Source organism: Cephus cinctus, unplaced genomic scaffold (assembly GCF_000341935.2).
Source record: "Cephus cinctus unplaced genomic scaffold, Ccin1 Ccin1_scaffold0330, whole genome shotgun sequence".
Lineage (NCBI taxonomy): Eukaryota > Metazoa > Arthropoda > Insecta > Hymenoptera > Cephidae > Cephus > Cephus cinctus.
The window spans coordinates 2240385-2257577 of record NW_014333027.1 but is presented as its reverse complement, the minus strand read 5'-3'; the positions used below and the strand labels follow the sequence as shown (position 1 = coordinate 2257577).

The following is a 17193-nucleotide window of genomic DNA, read 5'->3' as shown; positions in this document are numbered from 1 at the left end:
CCCCCCCCCCCACCCGTTCTTTATTATCGATATTACATTAGATAAGATATCCCGGACTTTCGTTGAAACCAGGAATTATCGGGAAGAGCGATTTCGCGTCTACCGTAGAAAAGTTTCGCAATTTACGCTCTTAGCCGTCCGTGAGATTTTATCGTTAGAATCTAATAGGCAAGGTAGGGTAAGTAGGGTAGATAGGTTAGGTAAATCGTGCCTGGGTAATGGGTATGTTACACGAATAGACCATTGAAAAAGTAGCTGAACCGTCACTAGTTTGTCGACGGACACCCGGTATAAGGGACGCAGACGGTAAAGCCATAGGCCCCAAGAACCCACAGGCCCTAACACCGGGGCCAGCTGCTTCCTTGCTCTTGCTTCACCTAATGTAAAAAAAAAAAGGTACAAGTCAGCTGTTTTGCAGTGTGGCACACGCCGACATGATTGCCCGTTCCAGACGCACCGACACTCCTCCTGACTCTGGACACAAGCGGGGTAGGTGGTGGTGAGGATAGAGAGAGAGAGAGAGAGAGAGAGAGAGAGAGAGAGAGAGAGAGACTATAAAAGAAAAAAGAATAAAAGAGCAAACCGGTAGACGCCGGGTGGTACCGAAAGTAACGATCCTTGCTAAAAGCGGTTGTCAGGAGTCTGTCCTTGACACAGGTACTTTTAATGAACCTAAGAAGAGAAAAAGAAAGAAAAAAAGAACGGTTAAATCGTCTTAGAACAATGTCGGAATTATTTTATTGCTATGGTAAACGTTGATTCTAGACTTTTATGACGTTTCGCAGGTACGAGGATCAGAAAGTCGTTCTTTGCCGTGCATTTGGTTTACGTTTGTGGCGAAATTCTGCGACGTGAAGTTTTATTCGAGGCTTATGGGTTTCTCGAAATGCCCTATAACGCTTTCCTTCGAATAATTCGGGACGTTGGTCGTGTCCCGGAAGTTGAGGGTCACTGGCTATTGTATCTAGATGCCTAGAACGGGCGCAGGGGCAAAATGCACGGGAACGTCGGTTGCGCGTAACGTCTCCGGACGAGGCGAACCTGGGACTGGAGAGCAGGTGCCCCATTGCTGCTTCAGGATAGGAACGTATACCTATATCAGGTCTACAGGAAGATACCAATTTCATATATTTTCTTTTTCATTTATTTATGAAATAAAAATATATAAATTTCTTGTTAAACCAAATTTCAGATCTTTCTTTTGACAGGAATGAATAGGAATTTTTGTAACGTCTCTGAATTCTTTCGCGACATTTTCTTTAGGTACGTTCCTGGCGGGGTTACTATAACGCCTTTTTTCAGTACTACCAACCCCAGGGTAAATATTGATATATTAATAGCAGGCTGACGTCAGTAGTATTCATAATAGCCGACTGTACAGACCTACACGTGCTGATTACCTGTATATCTATAAATGTGCATATGCACGTGAGTGCAATAGGCTTGACAAGTGGTAGAGTCAACTGACCAAGAGTAAATTCCCTAGGATCATAAGAAAGGTAGGTGCATGTAAATATCACCAACATGATATATCGTATACAGTATAGGTAGGATCGAGTGAATCATTCTATTAATCCGAATAAAATAAATAGCCGTGTTTGTATGTAATAAAAATATTTGAAAAATTCAAAATTCAATTCGACGATCGTTCGTCCATTTTAAATGGGTATGAAAGACGATCTCTTTGTGTGTTTCCTAACGAATCTTAAGTTAAGGAAACTTGACAAAAAGCCACAAGGGAGGAGCAGACCAATATCGGAAATTTATCAGCCCCAGAAAGACGGCAGCTGCTGGACCGAAAATCTTCTCCTGGAGGATGAATTTACCGGATGGAAACCGGCATTTATTAAGGTTTTTTTTTTCCCCTCTACTTCTCTCTTCGTTTTTTTCTTCATCCTCATCGAAAAATCTGAGCGCGTCTACAAGTCTTTTTTGGGTCGTTTGCTGTTTTTTGTCTCACTATATACTCTCGCACGCGTTCTCTCTCTCTCTCACTCTCTCTCTCACTCTCTCTCACTCTCTAAGATAGTCTTCAGTTTCTCCCTCCTGGTAGAGAAGGACCTAAGTGGAAGAATGAATATTCCAATGGTGGTAGCACTGGTAAAAATGTTGAGAGTACCAGGTTCAATGGTGGTATGGCGGCATTTGAGAGTCCTGGCTACTCGAACCACTTAGACAGTCGTTTCACTGGTCGGTAACGGCGAAGTGTATTCAAGGGTTGTTTTCCTTTTTTGATTTGTTCCCTTTGAATCCGGCATTTTCGATGTTTCACGAAGTGGGCTACCTCTCTTCTTTCTTTTTATTGTTTCTTTATTTCCAGACAACCGACGCAGCGACAAGGTGGAGCGGTCGAGTAAAACGAAATTAAAAAAAAAAGGAAATGGAACATCCGCTCGTAACCGTAATAAAGAAATAAAAGAATCGACGAGTAGGTACCGCACTATTGCGTAATTGTCTCTTGCACTAAGAACAGTCGTTATTATTTCCTTTTCTATATACAATACAATGAAACTATATGAAGCTGATAGAAAAGTTAGAGAACAAAAATTTGTCAAAATTTGTTAATAAAAAAATTGTATCGGCTGTCAAAATTATTAAAAAGAAATTTTTAGTAAGGGTACAGGATCCGAGGGTTGAAACTAATTCGAGAAGGGTTGCTAACTAGCGAAGAAAAAAAATAAACTTGCCTATGTTCCGGTTTTGAAACTTACCCCCCTTTTCATAACTTCCTACGGCGTTCCTGACACCGTATAGAAGGGTTGTAATGTCCGTGGGGATTTAAGGGTCGAAATACTCACTACAAGATACCAAATATCCACGCGAAATTGCTTACCGACCTTAAGATTAATGTGGGCCTTCCAAAGTCCTGTGGAGCGTGGTGAAACTTTTGCGTTTAATGACGTGCCTCCTGTTGCCTCACTTCGTGCGGGAGAGAAACAAAGAGGGTAAGAGTGATACGCTAAGAGAGCAAGCGAGAGGGCAATAGAGTAACAGAGCGAGAGAGCGTTAAACTGACAACGACGTACACGAAGGAATCGAGACTGTTGACCGGAAATCCGCAGTGTCTTATGTAGGAACATTGCACGTCCAACACCCGGTATAACTTCGAAGGCTCCTCCACTCAGGAATCCACTTCACTTTTAGGGTAGCTATGCTACCAGACACCCTAAAAATCAGCTACCTCGAAAAATGGCAGTAGCCCCGGAAACGAATTTCAACGTTGCCAACGCTACTAAAACTACAGGAATCTTTCACGTGGCTCACTGCCCGTTTTCGCATATTTCTTATGGTTATAACCATGGACACTCGTCTGGTTAACTACCACAAATAGTGTTAAAAAAATTTACTATCACTCACCACGTATCGTATGGTACGTATAATTTATTATAAAAAAGGGTGCAAAGTAGAACCTTGCAAATTGCTTCCTCATTATTTTACCTGGTTTTTTTCTATCACAATGATGCTAAGTAGAATCTTACACTTTGCTTCTTGATTCTTTTCCTTCGTTCACAAAGCCTCCACTATGAGGAAGTTCTTTGATTTATTTTCGCGAGTTATGTACTATTGAACTTTGGTACTTATAGGAATAAAAAATTAAAAATGAGGTTAAAAAAACAAACAAAACAATAACGATAATTTTTGGAAAATTTCAAAACCACGTACAATCTGAACCGCTTTAGCGATCTTGGCGAAATTCAATACCAAACAACATTGAACGTATCTTCAGTTATGAAGAACTGTTTAGCTAAGTCGTCGAACCTTTACGAAAGTTAGAGCGACCACGCCCTTTTTTCAAAAAAGTTTTAAATTACATAAAATTTCAACGGCTGCATATATTTCATTAAAAATCCGAACATTTAAAGAGGGATATCTACTTTACCTGTGTGCCAAATTTCGGTCCGATCGTTCTAACGATTACTGAGTAAGAGGCAATTGAATTTTCGAAGCCCTGCACACACACACACACGCGCGCGCGCGCGCGCGCGCACACACGCACACACACAAATACGGAAATTTTTTCTAAACTACTTTTCTTCACGTTTTAGACCATGTTAAGTATTCCAACATGAAAATCTCGAAAAAAAAATGTTGCATGAAAACATAGCTTCCTCTATGAGGAAGCAAAAAATGTACCTTTTTTTGTATTTAATATTACTCTCTTTGCTCGTTTATGGAAAATTGTATTTATCGATTAAACTCTTATCTTTATTATCTCTTTTATTTATTTTTGTTGAACAATGAGAATTTCAATGCCTTTACTCATTTTCTCACTTGATCATCGTGCTCGTTAAGCGTGCGCGAGCTGTCTGGCTTTATCGGATGGTTGATTTGCCTCATTTCGCCGGAAAGGCGCCCATGTAACGGCACCCTTATGTCCACATTGAGGTAACCCGCCCTTAAAGCCGCCGGAAAGACCCGTGCTACTCGGGATCACCCTTCTAGCTCTGATCCCACTAGCCCGTTGTTACCCTTGCGGAATTGAGCGCTTTAGCGAGGCTGCACGTACGTGAAACAGAAACTGTTTGTCTCGCTTACTCCACCCACTTTCACCCTTACGCTCTGCTTGTTGTATATAGTGGTATATAGTGTTGCGGAGCCATTTTGAATAATCGAGGGTTGCTGTGCCTTCCGTCCTCACGATATTCACACTCGCAATTATTTGTGACTTGGAAATTGTACGCCACCCACTTTATCATCCACTGTGTTGGTTCGTTAAAATTTCATTTTCCTAGTGCCTGCGCGGCATTGTTATGTTTTATAAAATTGTACGTAATTCCAAAATATTTCTCCCTCGGCTCGGAAATATTTTCGTTGGAATTAGAATTCTTGAGGGATACTTTTGAACGCTAACCAAATGTCAAAGGGATGCTGTACCGTTTACTGGAATTTCAGATTTCTTGAGATTCAGGGTCTCTTCAGGGTTCTTCAAGAGTTTTGAGCACTGAGATGTATATACACTCTTTTTAAGTCGAATTTTGAATTTTTTTATTATAGACTGCCCGTGCTAATTAACTGTACTCGGTACATTATCTGGTGGGAAATATAGGGTGGTTCAAGGGTACGAAACTATAGGGGCGGGACGAGAGGAGCAAGTCAAGCGTTCGAAAATTGAGTTACCCTTCCGGTTAAACTGCTCGTTGACGTCACGTTGGCCATTTGCCCTTAAGGTCAACTTTGAAGCCACATCGAAGAGCAATCATGCTCGCCAACCTCGGATGAACCATTTTCCATTTATGCACGGAGAGAATTTTTCGTCAAAAATTATCGTGAAAATCTTGGTAGTCACGGAACATCGTGGTATTTCATGACGTATTATCTATATAATAATATTTAAGAGCGACTAGCGAAAATGTACTAATTGTAAAGAGGAAGCATAAAGCGTCAGCTTTTACTGAAGTGTACGTTCAAAATTTCGAAGCTAGAAAACATGTAGTGCAAAACTGTAGCTTTTACCTTGTTCAAGTTAAATATTCGTCTACAACAGCCGAATTATCTCGTTTGCTACATTTAATTTCACCTGGAGTGCAGGATTACTTTTCATACCTTTAAAGTCAACCACGAAAAACATTCTGACTTTTTCATATGTTTTTCAAACGTATGGTTGGGTCGTTACACATTCAGTACGTATAAGCAATGGTAGCCAAATGTTGTTAAGAAATGGTACTGATTTAATAAATTGTTTTTTAATTTATGTTTATTCGTCTCAGTTATTCTCCCACATGTGTGCAGAAAATTAGAAATAAATATTCGAAAAATATAATTCAGGTTAATAAACGTAGATCTGTTGAACGGTCTGAACATGGTTCTACGGTAGAGAACGAATGGATGAGCTAACTTCAGCCGAAGCAATGCTCCTAAATAATACTATACGTTTCGCAATGTTGTGAATATGTCAATTAGCTTTTGGTTATATGAATCACATTTTTTTTGCAAAACAGAAAATTTTACGTCGCGTCAGGTGAATTTAACCGTGAAACGCAGTAAAAATAGCAAATAATATTTACTGTGTGCACTTTCAAATTTACTTGTAGCCAGTCAAAATATCGTGTGTATAAGCAGTAAGTAATGAAACGATAACGATGTCCCACGATTATTGGTTTCTACAGTAAATTTTATCATGAATTTCAAAGAAAAATTAACGAAAAATTGTCTTCGTATATAGAAGTCCTTGTAGATTGTCATGACAAGAAATTCTATATTTATTGTACGATGGAATTCCTTGCAGCACCCTGAGGACGTACAATAAAATATATACTTGGCAACGATGTGTGCTGGTACATGGATTTTTTTCCTTTCTGAAATGTTTGAAAGGAAAACAAAGGGGGAAAAAGCAGTAGAATGAACCCAGATTCTTTCTTTCCCTGTATCTTATCGAATACGAGAAAGGATTAAAATTCGCATAAATTTATGCTGGCATCTTTGAAAATTCAATGATCCCTCTCTTTTTTTCTTTCTCGCCTTATCTTGTACAACGAATAAAATATTTGCCGATTAAATAATAGCTCTGACCAACATCATTTTTCATTAATTTTTTTTCGGTTCTACATTAATAAATTGCCACTTATACCCCTTTGTCCCAAGGGTAGCATGGATGCTGTGGTTGAGGATGAAAGAGTGAAAGATAAATAGAGGCTTCGGTCTATCTCGCAGGCTGGTCGAACGTCAATTAATAATATAAAATTCGCGCCGCCATCGCCACGTCATCCCAAAACCATTCTTAGCTACCACTTTTAATTTACCCTCCAATCGAGGATTTACCCTAGCAACCCCCTTATTTCCTTTTCTGCCCAACCGACTCTCATCTTCAAAGTTCTTAAGCCTACCGTACTACAGGTTCCTTGTTCTTGTCTATAGATGCACCCCTCGCTTGCAAAAGTCTCGGAATAGGGTTCCTGCTAATTCCAGCCAGGAAAATTATATTGCTCAACATAAAAAAAAGACATTGTACAAAGCAGAGGAAAGGTAGATCCAAGCTCTCCGTAACCCCTGTCCATAGGTTTTGCGAAGCCGTAAAAAAAAATATCAAAGACGGTACAAAACTAAAACAGTAAAAGAAAGAAATAAGAGCAGGGTGTAACTGTGCATAACTAGAAGGGGTGCCATTGCCACACCAGTGGGCGCCAGTTTCGACTGTGGGGTTGCTGCCACAGGGGAGCATGAACCGACATAACGTTAGTGGTGGGGAAATGCGACCCCCACCATGCGTCCTAGCATCTAGACGCCAGTGTCGGGACCGCTTGACGCGCCTCCGTCGCGACTCCTGTCTCAGTTACCAACAGACCGCGCGACTGCTCGCATCAAAGTAACGTAACACGAGTGAGCACTGTAAGAGAGACATGTCACGAGAAACGGATCTCCTCTGAACAAAGAAAGAGACTCCGCGTCGCAGGCTGTTACTTTATTTCCTTCTAGAACTCTCGTGTCTCGTAGCGAGAATTTGATAATCGAGACAGAAGTTCAGTGCCGTCGTTTGTATTAACCGCGTTGTGTGATTGTCGGAACGGAACAAAGAAAGCGTACAGAATATCGTGAAGGTAAAAGAAACGTAGCAGTGGAAAGACTAGGAACTAAAATAGCCGGGAAAATTAAAAAAGGTGTGAAGAACGTTTAACTGGCCGATAAGTTCCTTTTTTACCGATTATTCCTCTTGTTATTAAATTGTGATCCTTTATTCCGTCGTTCCTTAATGTTCATTCATTTTGTATCCCTTTGTCCAATGCTAGCACAGCCAACCAGTCACTACCCATAGTCAGCCAGCCAACCAGCCAGTCATCCAGTCAACCACGCGACGCGTTCCGACTCGCGCGGAGGGAGCTTTGTTGATTTTTACCGTGAGTGACTCCGAAATCGGCGGGACTCTATTGTCAGAAATAATTATATAGATATAAAGTGATATCATTGTGGCAGATCGAAATTGGTATTCGAGAAAACTTAGTGGACTCTGATTCGTCCAAGAAAAGTAATTCTTGGTGCATTCAACATTGTCGCGTGCTTCTCTTCAGATCCTGGATAATTTTAAACTGTCGTTAACGGTTAGTAACGATCTTTTCATTTTTCTGTTGATTTCATTTCCGATCGTAAACGCAGTTCTGCTTCGACGCGTCTGTATTTTCTGTGGCATAACCTCGAAAAGGTCCACGGCCATTCCGAAAGAGTCACGTCGTCGCGCGTGTTTGTGGTGAAGTGACAGGAAGAGAGGACGGCTTCTGTATTAATAATCTCTGCCATTGTTCTCTTTCATTCTCTCAATACAGTAGAGATATTGTGATTGTAGAGGTGAAATTTATCGTGCGCGTGACGATAAGTTAGTTGATCGAATATTAACTTAAAGTCAGAATCGCAAGGAAAGTAAAGAGAAATTACGTTTTTCAACGATTTGTGATATGTGCCACAGGAAGGAGATTTAAGAAAGGAAGGATTCTCTTAAAGGAGCAGTGTTTCTTTTTTTTTCTCACCAACTACGGATTATCCTCGTATATACGGTGAGGCTTATAACCTGTACATGACATACAGTGTGTATATTTAATAACGCTATTATGATATATAGCTTAAAAATAATTGTTCTAATAATATATTTTATATTTATACACATGCTCGATCGTGCTGGCTAGCACTACGTGTACCAAACGTATATGTTAACAACTGGTTTTATCGGTTTTCTTGTCTTATGGAAAGAGACACAAAAGAAAAAGAAAGAAAGAAAAAAGTGTATCAACACTAACGCTCGCGCGGTATATACAGTCAGAAAGACAGTCTGGGAACCTAACCTGTTCTGTAGAAGCTGGTACACGTTGACATTTTATAATCCTTAATTCCCCAATTTGTTTCTAATATAATATAATCAAAAGTTGTCATTGTTGTTTGTGAATAGGACAAGCAGTGTTTAAGAAGAATTCGTCACGCGGTACTTGTGTCAAATATAATATACTTTGCCACAGAAAATGTCATTGGGAAGATCGATTCCATTGCTTTTATCATAAAGCTAAATTAATTCAGCTACACGACATGCACCCTGGATTAAATTGAAGCAGTGAGTTTTTGTACGAAATATTTTTCAAAAGAATATTGTTGCGATAAGTATTTTCTCCTTTGTACTTGAGAATTCAAGAAGAGTTTATTGCCCGTTCTCAATTTGTATAAAGTTCATGCATATTATTCTTGTTCTCGACCGTAATGAATGTATGATTCGCTACTCTTCTTCTCCGCGATTTTCTTATTTGTTAAATATCGCGAGTTTTGTTATTATTAATTTTCTTTTTTCTGAGCCATGAATACATTCTGAATTAGAACGTGTTAAGAGCGACACGTTTCTCGTCTTGCAACTTTTTAATCGAACCAAGCAACAAGTTGACGGTTGTCGCTTCCTCTCTCCTCCCTTGCTTCTTCTTACCCTATCCGGGTGCGGGGTCTACCTAACCTCACCACTTTCTGTAAAATAGTACTACCCCCTTTCTCAAACTCCAATGGCGTTGATGCCACCAGAAAGTTTTCCTTTGAAAGAGACTTCTTACCAAAAGTAGATAGACGCCTTAGCACACTTTATCCCGTTCCTGGTTGCTGCTTTTCTCAATATGAAAAAAAGAAATTCGATCGTTGCTGAGCTGCCAACTTAGCCTCATTATAATTGTCGCGAATACTTATTAATACTTAAATTACTAGATGACTAGAGACCCTTGGTCATCGGTACTTGAGAGTAAATAAAATAATTTCGTTAGGTCCTGAACCGTAGACTTCATCAATTTGTTTTTTAATTAGCAGAATGATGAGAATCAACTCGTAAAGTAATTATAATCGCTAATAAAAAATCATGAAAAAAATAATATGGCGACACCCAATAGTAACGACGTTCGAGTCATTGATTTCTTCGACGTGCTGTTAAAACGAGCATCGACGGAGGGGTTGGCCACTTGAGTGGCATCCTTTCTGCTGCGCCACGAGCTACGAGTCCTTAATTAAATCGTGTCCTGGAAATGAAATGTAGCGTCCTCGTCGTCAGTCAGTCGCGCACGTCCATACTCTCTGTTCGTATCTGTGCCATTATTATTATCAACGAAAATCCTTTAACGCTTCGCTCCTTTGCTTTTGCAAACAGTCGCGTTACGTTTACATCCCTTGTATATCCTTCCGGCGGAAATCTCCTTCGATCTTCCGCTTTTTTAACCCCATTCAGTGCGCAACCCCTGATAAAAAAATATTTTAAGGATGCACAGGAAGGAAATCGTCGACCTTTATCCGACGAAGCCTCCTGGCTGTCCCTTTTTTCTCGACTGAGCGAACGAGGGTGGAAGATACCGCGTTACTAGGAAAGATAAGAGATAAGGGATCACAGTGATATTTAACATGAATACGAGGAACAATTGAAAGAATACAAAAAATTGATTTCTTCAAACGTTGCAGATGGAAAGTAAATTTCTTTACCCAATACCATTCGAATGGAGTGCCGTTGGCATCTCGACGCGTGTGGCAACGATAACGGCGCCGCGTGGCGTCACGACGACGTTGGCGTGTCCTTCCCCCCCTCTTCGTTCGCCCTTCGCGCCGAGTGGATCGCACGCTGCGGATCCGCCCGACGAAAATAGTTGGCGAATAAATTTGACAACGTAAAAACATTTACAAGGCGCGAATAGCACGAGATTTGAAAATTCCATGTGCGCCCCTTGTCCGTATTTTTTTTTTCTATTTTCCGGTAAAACTTCAGTTTACGTCTCTTGAAATCGCGCGGTACGTTCGCCATCGTCGTACAGACGTTCCTGATACGTGAACTCATTCCGTTCATGTTACTTACACGCTATAGCAGGTAGAAACTTTCCTCGGCTCTATCGAGGCTTCCTGTTTCATAATACGTAAGCAAATAAAGATCGGCACTGCGTCAACGGCTGTTTTTTTTTTCACCAGTGCAACCGGTAGTTGTACACGATGTACGATTGTTCGGCGGGCGATAATAATTATTAATAGTCTAAGGATAATTGGCACTAATTGGCTTTTCTACAGTGAATCATGCACGATTCATGCATTCTAGAAGAAATGTGCAACCGGTACGTTGCTCTCGAACTGGCATTTTGTATTCCCCTTAAGCCGTGATTCATTCTCCCGTCGCGTGGAATTCCTTTCCCACGGTCTGAGCGCCCGAACGAAAAGAAGCCAAGCCAAGTGCCATTTCGCTAGACAGCCAATCAGAGGAAGATGGAGAAACAGGCTCATTGACACTCGTACATCCGCTGTAACACTGCTAATCCAATTTTTTCATTCCCCGTTCTTTACGTGCTAGTCACTTTTTGTAGACGGGTGTATTGTCAATTTTACATATTTAAACGTAAAAATAAGCCGCCTGCGAGCGTGTGAAAAGTGACTACCGTAGAAAGTATAGGGAATAACACACTTGAATTTGCAGATATAACGTATATACGTATAGATCTTGCAGGCTGTACTTTAGGGTCTTTCCCGTGTGGACATGCATGTATATATTTACATATGATCTAGCCAAGGAAAGCATGAGTGAAGTTTACATTTAAAAAAAAAAGTAACAGAAACGTACGCAATGATAGCTCGAAGAGATTTTTCGTCGCTGACATAAAAACGCTGACTTCACGTAATAAGAATGCGTGGCTCATCCGGCCTCAGATGAGAGTAGACATTGTATTTGCGTTGGGTGTACCCCATACGCCGAGAGCACGCTACGTTTATATACACGTGGAGCACGAAGAACTGCGAAATCGAAAGTGTCAGTGGGTTATTCAGTCTCTTGGCTATTCGACGTATTTCTGTCACTTATCTTCTCCTCCCTTTGAAATGCAACGTTCGTTTTATCCCTATTGAATTTCACAACTGTGTCACGGTAGGTTCGTTTCATTCTTTCGCACTCCTTGTATGCACTTTATCGCACGTGCATACGAACGGAACGGTCGGCACTCCCACTCTCGGTACACGTGGTCGAGTACCTGTTTTCTAGCTGATAATGGCGGCCATACGGATACTTGCTAAGGGGGACAGCTGCAGGTTAAAGAGTCCACAATTTTAGACACGGGATGGTTCGGTGATTGATTATTTTACATGGTCCATGAATGACCCCACGTGGGTGGGTATGTCCTATTGGGAGTACGCCATATTTCATTTTTACTACGTAGGATCACTTCGGTCTGTACAGACTGAAGATCCAAAAATGATCTTTCACATTCAATAAATATGGCTTGGATACGAAATTTATCTGGTTATTATTTTCTATATCAATCAAGAAAATAGACCTTTGTGGATCATTCTCGGATCGGTAATTGATATTAGATTCGAGTCATTTTCATCGTACGAGAATTTTCAGATCAACTTTGGATCCATCCCGTAAACGGAAGTTAACCTGTGTCAAGTTAGCCCAGCACTTTTCGAATTTTTTATTTTTGAAAATTGTGCTTTTTGCCAGCTTTGTGCTAACTTGTGCCGTTAGTAAAAAGTCGATACTCTTATGATTTTTGAAAAAATTGAAAAATTCTTATGGTGGTCCTTCGTTTGTGCTGCTCCATAAAAGCCGTGAAAACCAGAATTTCGATAAACTAAAAGTTGTGCTATATTGTGCTACGCGAGCACAAGTTTCCCTTACGGAGAAACCTTCTCAGAGCAACCTTCACGGTATTCCGTGAGGGTTGCATTTTTGCGCTGCTTCCTTAAAATCTGGTTTTTACGACTTTTATGAAGTAGCACTAACGAAGGACTACCGCAACAATTTTTCAATCGTTTCAAAAATCGTAGGTGTATCGACTTTGGTTTAACGGCACAAGCTAACACAAAGCTGACACAACTGAATACAATTTTGAAAAATAAAAAATTCGAAAAGTGCTAGGCTGGCAAAAATTTAGTCTTTTTAAATTTTTTTCGAAAACCATTAAAGTTCTCGACTTTGGATTAAATGCACAAATTAGCACAACCGCAGCACAATTCAGTATAATTTTCATAAATAAAATATTCGAAAAGTGCTGGGCTAACTTCACACAGGTCGGAAGTTATTTTTTCGTAGATCCGAACGTCTTTGTACACGCTGCCAGTTTCTCGTTATTTTCACGAAATTCCGTCTCCACTTTCGATTGGTTTCTGCGAATTCATTAACGTCCAGACTTATTCATCGAGCAACTTGGGTAATTTCGAGCCGGCACATCCGGTTGCGTCACGTTTTTCGTCTATCGGTCAGCCTGTTTCCCTTTGTCTTTTCTCATTTTTCTTTTACTCTATTCTCTCCTTACTCGAAGCGTCTCGTTCATGCGAATCGTTACTGCTGTACGCTGATTCAATGGGTTAAACGATGCTAATTGCTCAGCTGATCGGTTGCGTCATCGAAAACGAGATAAGTCACGCGCAAAAATCGTGATTAAAGCACAGTCGGTCCGGTTCGTGCGTTCGGATGTGTCATTGGTCGTTTGACATGAAAAACTGGCGGGAATTATGAATGACGCGACGATGGATATGCCAGGTCGGGATTGGCTAGCGCGATGGCATTCCGGTAGGGTTTTCATGGATTCTTTCGATTTTCCCGAAAGATCCTTTCCGAGAAAGGCTCAATACGTGGGGTTCGGATATTTTTGGTCGGCCAAAGGGATCTCCGGGCCCCGACGAAATTCCAGGCATACCTTTCTCTTTCGGACCCCAAACAAGCGAACCGGTCTTCCGAGAATAATGCACGATGTCGAAAATACGTCAGGGGAAAGCATCCTCCCTCCTTGTCTTCCCCCCCGTCCTCGTCTTTTCCATTTTCATCCAGCAAGATGGGATACCGCGAGACACGCCTTTCGGAATGATGCCAAAAATTCCTTTGCCATCCTTTTTCTTCCCTTTTCTTCATTTCTCTCTTTTCCACCCTCCTAACTTCTCAGATGCCGCGTGAACTGGGAATCGTGAGAGGTGTTGCGGTTACGGATATAAAAGAAATTATGGCTCTCGGACACTTGACTCTTTCCCACCCGTAAACGCGCTCGTACACATAATTTGTATGTAGGGATAATTGCGCGCCTTGTGGACGCACCTTAACTAGCGAAAGTAAGGCCCCCCTTTATTACTCCCTTGCTCGCGACATGACTCGCTGCTGCGCGCACATAACTGTTACATGGCGTGTATGTACAACTGCCAGTTGCGCAATCGCCTTCTCGGCGAGAGAGAAGCCGCCTCGTGCTCTTAGCATGAGAAATTACTGCACTTCGACGTGGATGATTGGCAATGCGATAAAAGGCTTAATGGAAATTCGATACTCGCCATTAAAGTTGTGCCAATTGATTGCCATTTCTAATTTGCTCCTTATCTCTCACTCTCGTAATACACCAAATACTCGAGACGCAGCATTTACGGTATTGTCGTAATTTTATTCGTACTTTTTTTTTTTCTTCTTTTGAATATTTTATTCTCGCAACTTTACACTTCAATTACTGCACTTGGCAGAGCGTTAATAACAATCAAATTAAATGTTACGCCACGTCAAGCAGCGCCGAGATGTCCAACGAGGAGGTGGCGCCTGTATGCGGGATGGAAACAAGGTCTCGAATTTTCAGGAAAATAATGATAACTAATACCTATCGATAAACGAACGTCCAAATGTATGATCGTTCACGTTGGCCGGACTATACAAATTTTTATTAGACTTTCAATGTTTTTCCCTCAAAAAAGAATATCTCTTTTCTGGTATTCGTATGGTCAATACCATATGGTACAGTGTCCAGCCCTTATAAAAATATTACTCTAGATCTCACTTCAGTGCAATACGTACATCAAACCGTAAGGAACAACGTGTTGTCTTGAATCTAGTGAAAATGAGTGTCTCGCTATTTTTTTTTTTTTTTTTTTTTTTTTTTTTTTTTTTTTTTTTTTTTTTTTTTTTTTTTTTTTTTTTTTTTTCTATTGCCACATCGAGCGCCTTTCAAACTGTTGCAACTCAGCCTTGTTCCCCTACGTGTCCCACGAGCCACGTGCGTGACTCTGACAGAATACGCGGCCTGTCAGAATATGTTACACTCGAATCAATAAAAATCCCAATCGACAATGCAATTTCACAGGGAACTTCGTATTACTCGAAATTACCGACACGTTATGCTCATATGTTAGACACGAGTGAATTTTTTTTTGTGGTAAAAAAATTTACTTCAGACGTTTGACACTTTTTTCTTCGCTATAATTATGGGTCAGGGTGACCCACGCTCACCGAGTAAGTGATCGCATCTCACTCGGTGATTGCGCGAGTGAAATGCAAAGTGAAAGGATACGTCTCGAACCTGTGTTACCTCATAACCTGCATTGCCTGCCGTAACTGTTAACACACGGCAGACACGATTCGCCTGGGAATACTTTCTTCGGTCGACCGTAGTTTCCGTAGATTGGTGCGTGCGTGTGGCACAGGCTTTATCGTCAGTCCCCATGTAACGATTACACTTGCCGTTAGGCATCGGGTATACCCAGGAGTGGTACTAAGTATGGAATATACGTTACGATACGACAGCACTATACTTCATTCAGCCTTACAGTCAATTTCCGCTTATGTATACCTCGCCTCTACCTTCGCACGAACTTTTTCGTCTATTCGCAACGCAACTGAATATCGTCGCGTTGCGTACGCGACTTCGGCGAGTTTAATCTGTGCGAGTTTCTGCGCGTAATCGTCCCACGAATTTCTATACAGTCGTCGCCGCCTACTAAGGCCACGTACACACATGTCCCGCCTGCCGTACGCGACTTCACCTACTCTCTTACCACGTATGTGTAACGCGTACCACTGTGCGAGCATATGTGACTACGAGCTAACGTATGCTAAGCGGATTCTTCGAGCTCAGATCGATATCTCGCGCGGCTCACGTTTACGAGCATATACGGTTTTTAACCCCGACGTACGGATGATCCTTGGTCTTTTTTTTTCTTTTACGATTATAGTCAGTCGTTACGCTCGCCGGACTCGACTATTATTTTTTAATCATTTTTTTTAAGCTTACACACTGTACGTATATACCTGATGAGCTCTTGATCTTCAGACTTGACTCGTAGTACATTGACTTGGGATGCTGCCCCTGCCCGTGAGAATTCTATAGAAAACTGTCCAATTTCCCGGGAGTGGGTCAATCGTACGTTCGAAAGCGTGTTCATTGCCACTTGCTTTGAGCTCATTAGCGGGACTGGATTGATTAATTGTCACTGGAATCAAAAACCGGTCTCCTCCTGTAATCGAGAACTGGAATTGGAAAAAAAAGGGGTTCGGCGACGACCTCTTGGAGATTTTTTTTTTCTGTTCAAATATTATCTTTCCTTTATTTATTATCGTTCCCACGTGCCGTGTGTGGTATGCGTGTCTTATACTATAACTTACTATGTCGAGTAAGCTCGTGCATATCCTCTTGTGAAGTTTATTTATTTATTCGTTTTTTTTTTCTTTCTTCTTCTTCCCGGCAGATTCACCCGCAACCCGCACACGTGGTGCTAGGCTGCCGTTGCATGTGTGTTTTCTCGTGGTTTTTTTCTTTTCATTCTTTAGCCGCAACATCCTTTAAGGCTCGTTCACAATTGTACTCGCTTTCGACTACGTAAGACTTTTCTGTTCGGTGAATATTATTATAAGATTTCGACTGGTATGGAATTTTGCAATGGTCTCGGTAGCGACTGGAAAGGTGGGTCCCGTCTCCTTGGGTACTTGGAGCGGAAATGACGACGACGAAGGACACTTCCGGTTCATCTTGGTGTCTACCGCCTACGTCACTTCGACTCTCGTATATCATATCCGTTAATCCTGTCTCTCTCTCCCTCTCTCTCTCTCTCTCTCTCTCTTTCTATTTACCTATCCCCTCGGTCGGGAGAAAATTCCAAAGATTCGAATAGTCGTCGATTTGCCATTCTTACAGACCATTTCCTCCCTTTCTCCTATCTATATACAGTGTTTATCTTTGTATATATAGATAAGAGGTGCTATGTCGTTGGCCCCCCCTCCAGCCTTATTTCTTCCTATACCATTAGCAGCACGCAATAGAATTTACGGGCCCTACCCCACACGACAATTTCTCAAAACTTTACCACGTCGTGCCATTATTTTCCGCTCGGTATATCTATATGCATTATATATATATATAGTTACGTACTCATTGCGAATCGAATCGGTATCGCCGAAGGCTCGTCTCGTTTCCCGACCCCGAAGGTCAATGGTGGTCCTTGGCACGATTTCTATTTGGTTGATTTCCCCCCCCCCCC

General features: G+C 41.3%; 1 protein-coding gene and 1 long non-coding RNA gene across 6 annotated transcripts in view; one reads left to right on the top strand and one right to left on the bottom strand.

Annotated features, from left to right (window-relative positions):
- Positions 1-17193, top strand: part of LOC107266971 (brain tumor protein) — a 64911-nt gene that overhangs the window by 24579 nt on the left and 23139 nt on the right. For 2 of the 5 annotated variants that reach the window (XM_015738070.2, XM_015738071.2), the window contains exon 1: positions 7267-8483. The exons of 1 other annotated variant lie outside the window; for it this stretch is intronic. The gene's annotated coding sequence lies outside the window, so the exon portion shown is untranslated. Of the gene's footprint in view, positions 1-7266; positions 8484-8872; positions 9032-17193 lie in introns of those variants that run through there. 2 more of the 5 variants (XM_025084167.1, XM_025084169.1) reach the window with 2 other exon arrangements.
- Positions 4222-5785, bottom strand: LOC112494222. Its single transcript, XR_003059466.1, has 3 exons — positions 5455-5785; positions 5119-5317; positions 4222-5031 (listed from the first exon to the last, which is right to left on the bottom strand). It is a non-coding gene; the product is annotated as an uncharacterized LOC112494222 (long non-coding RNA).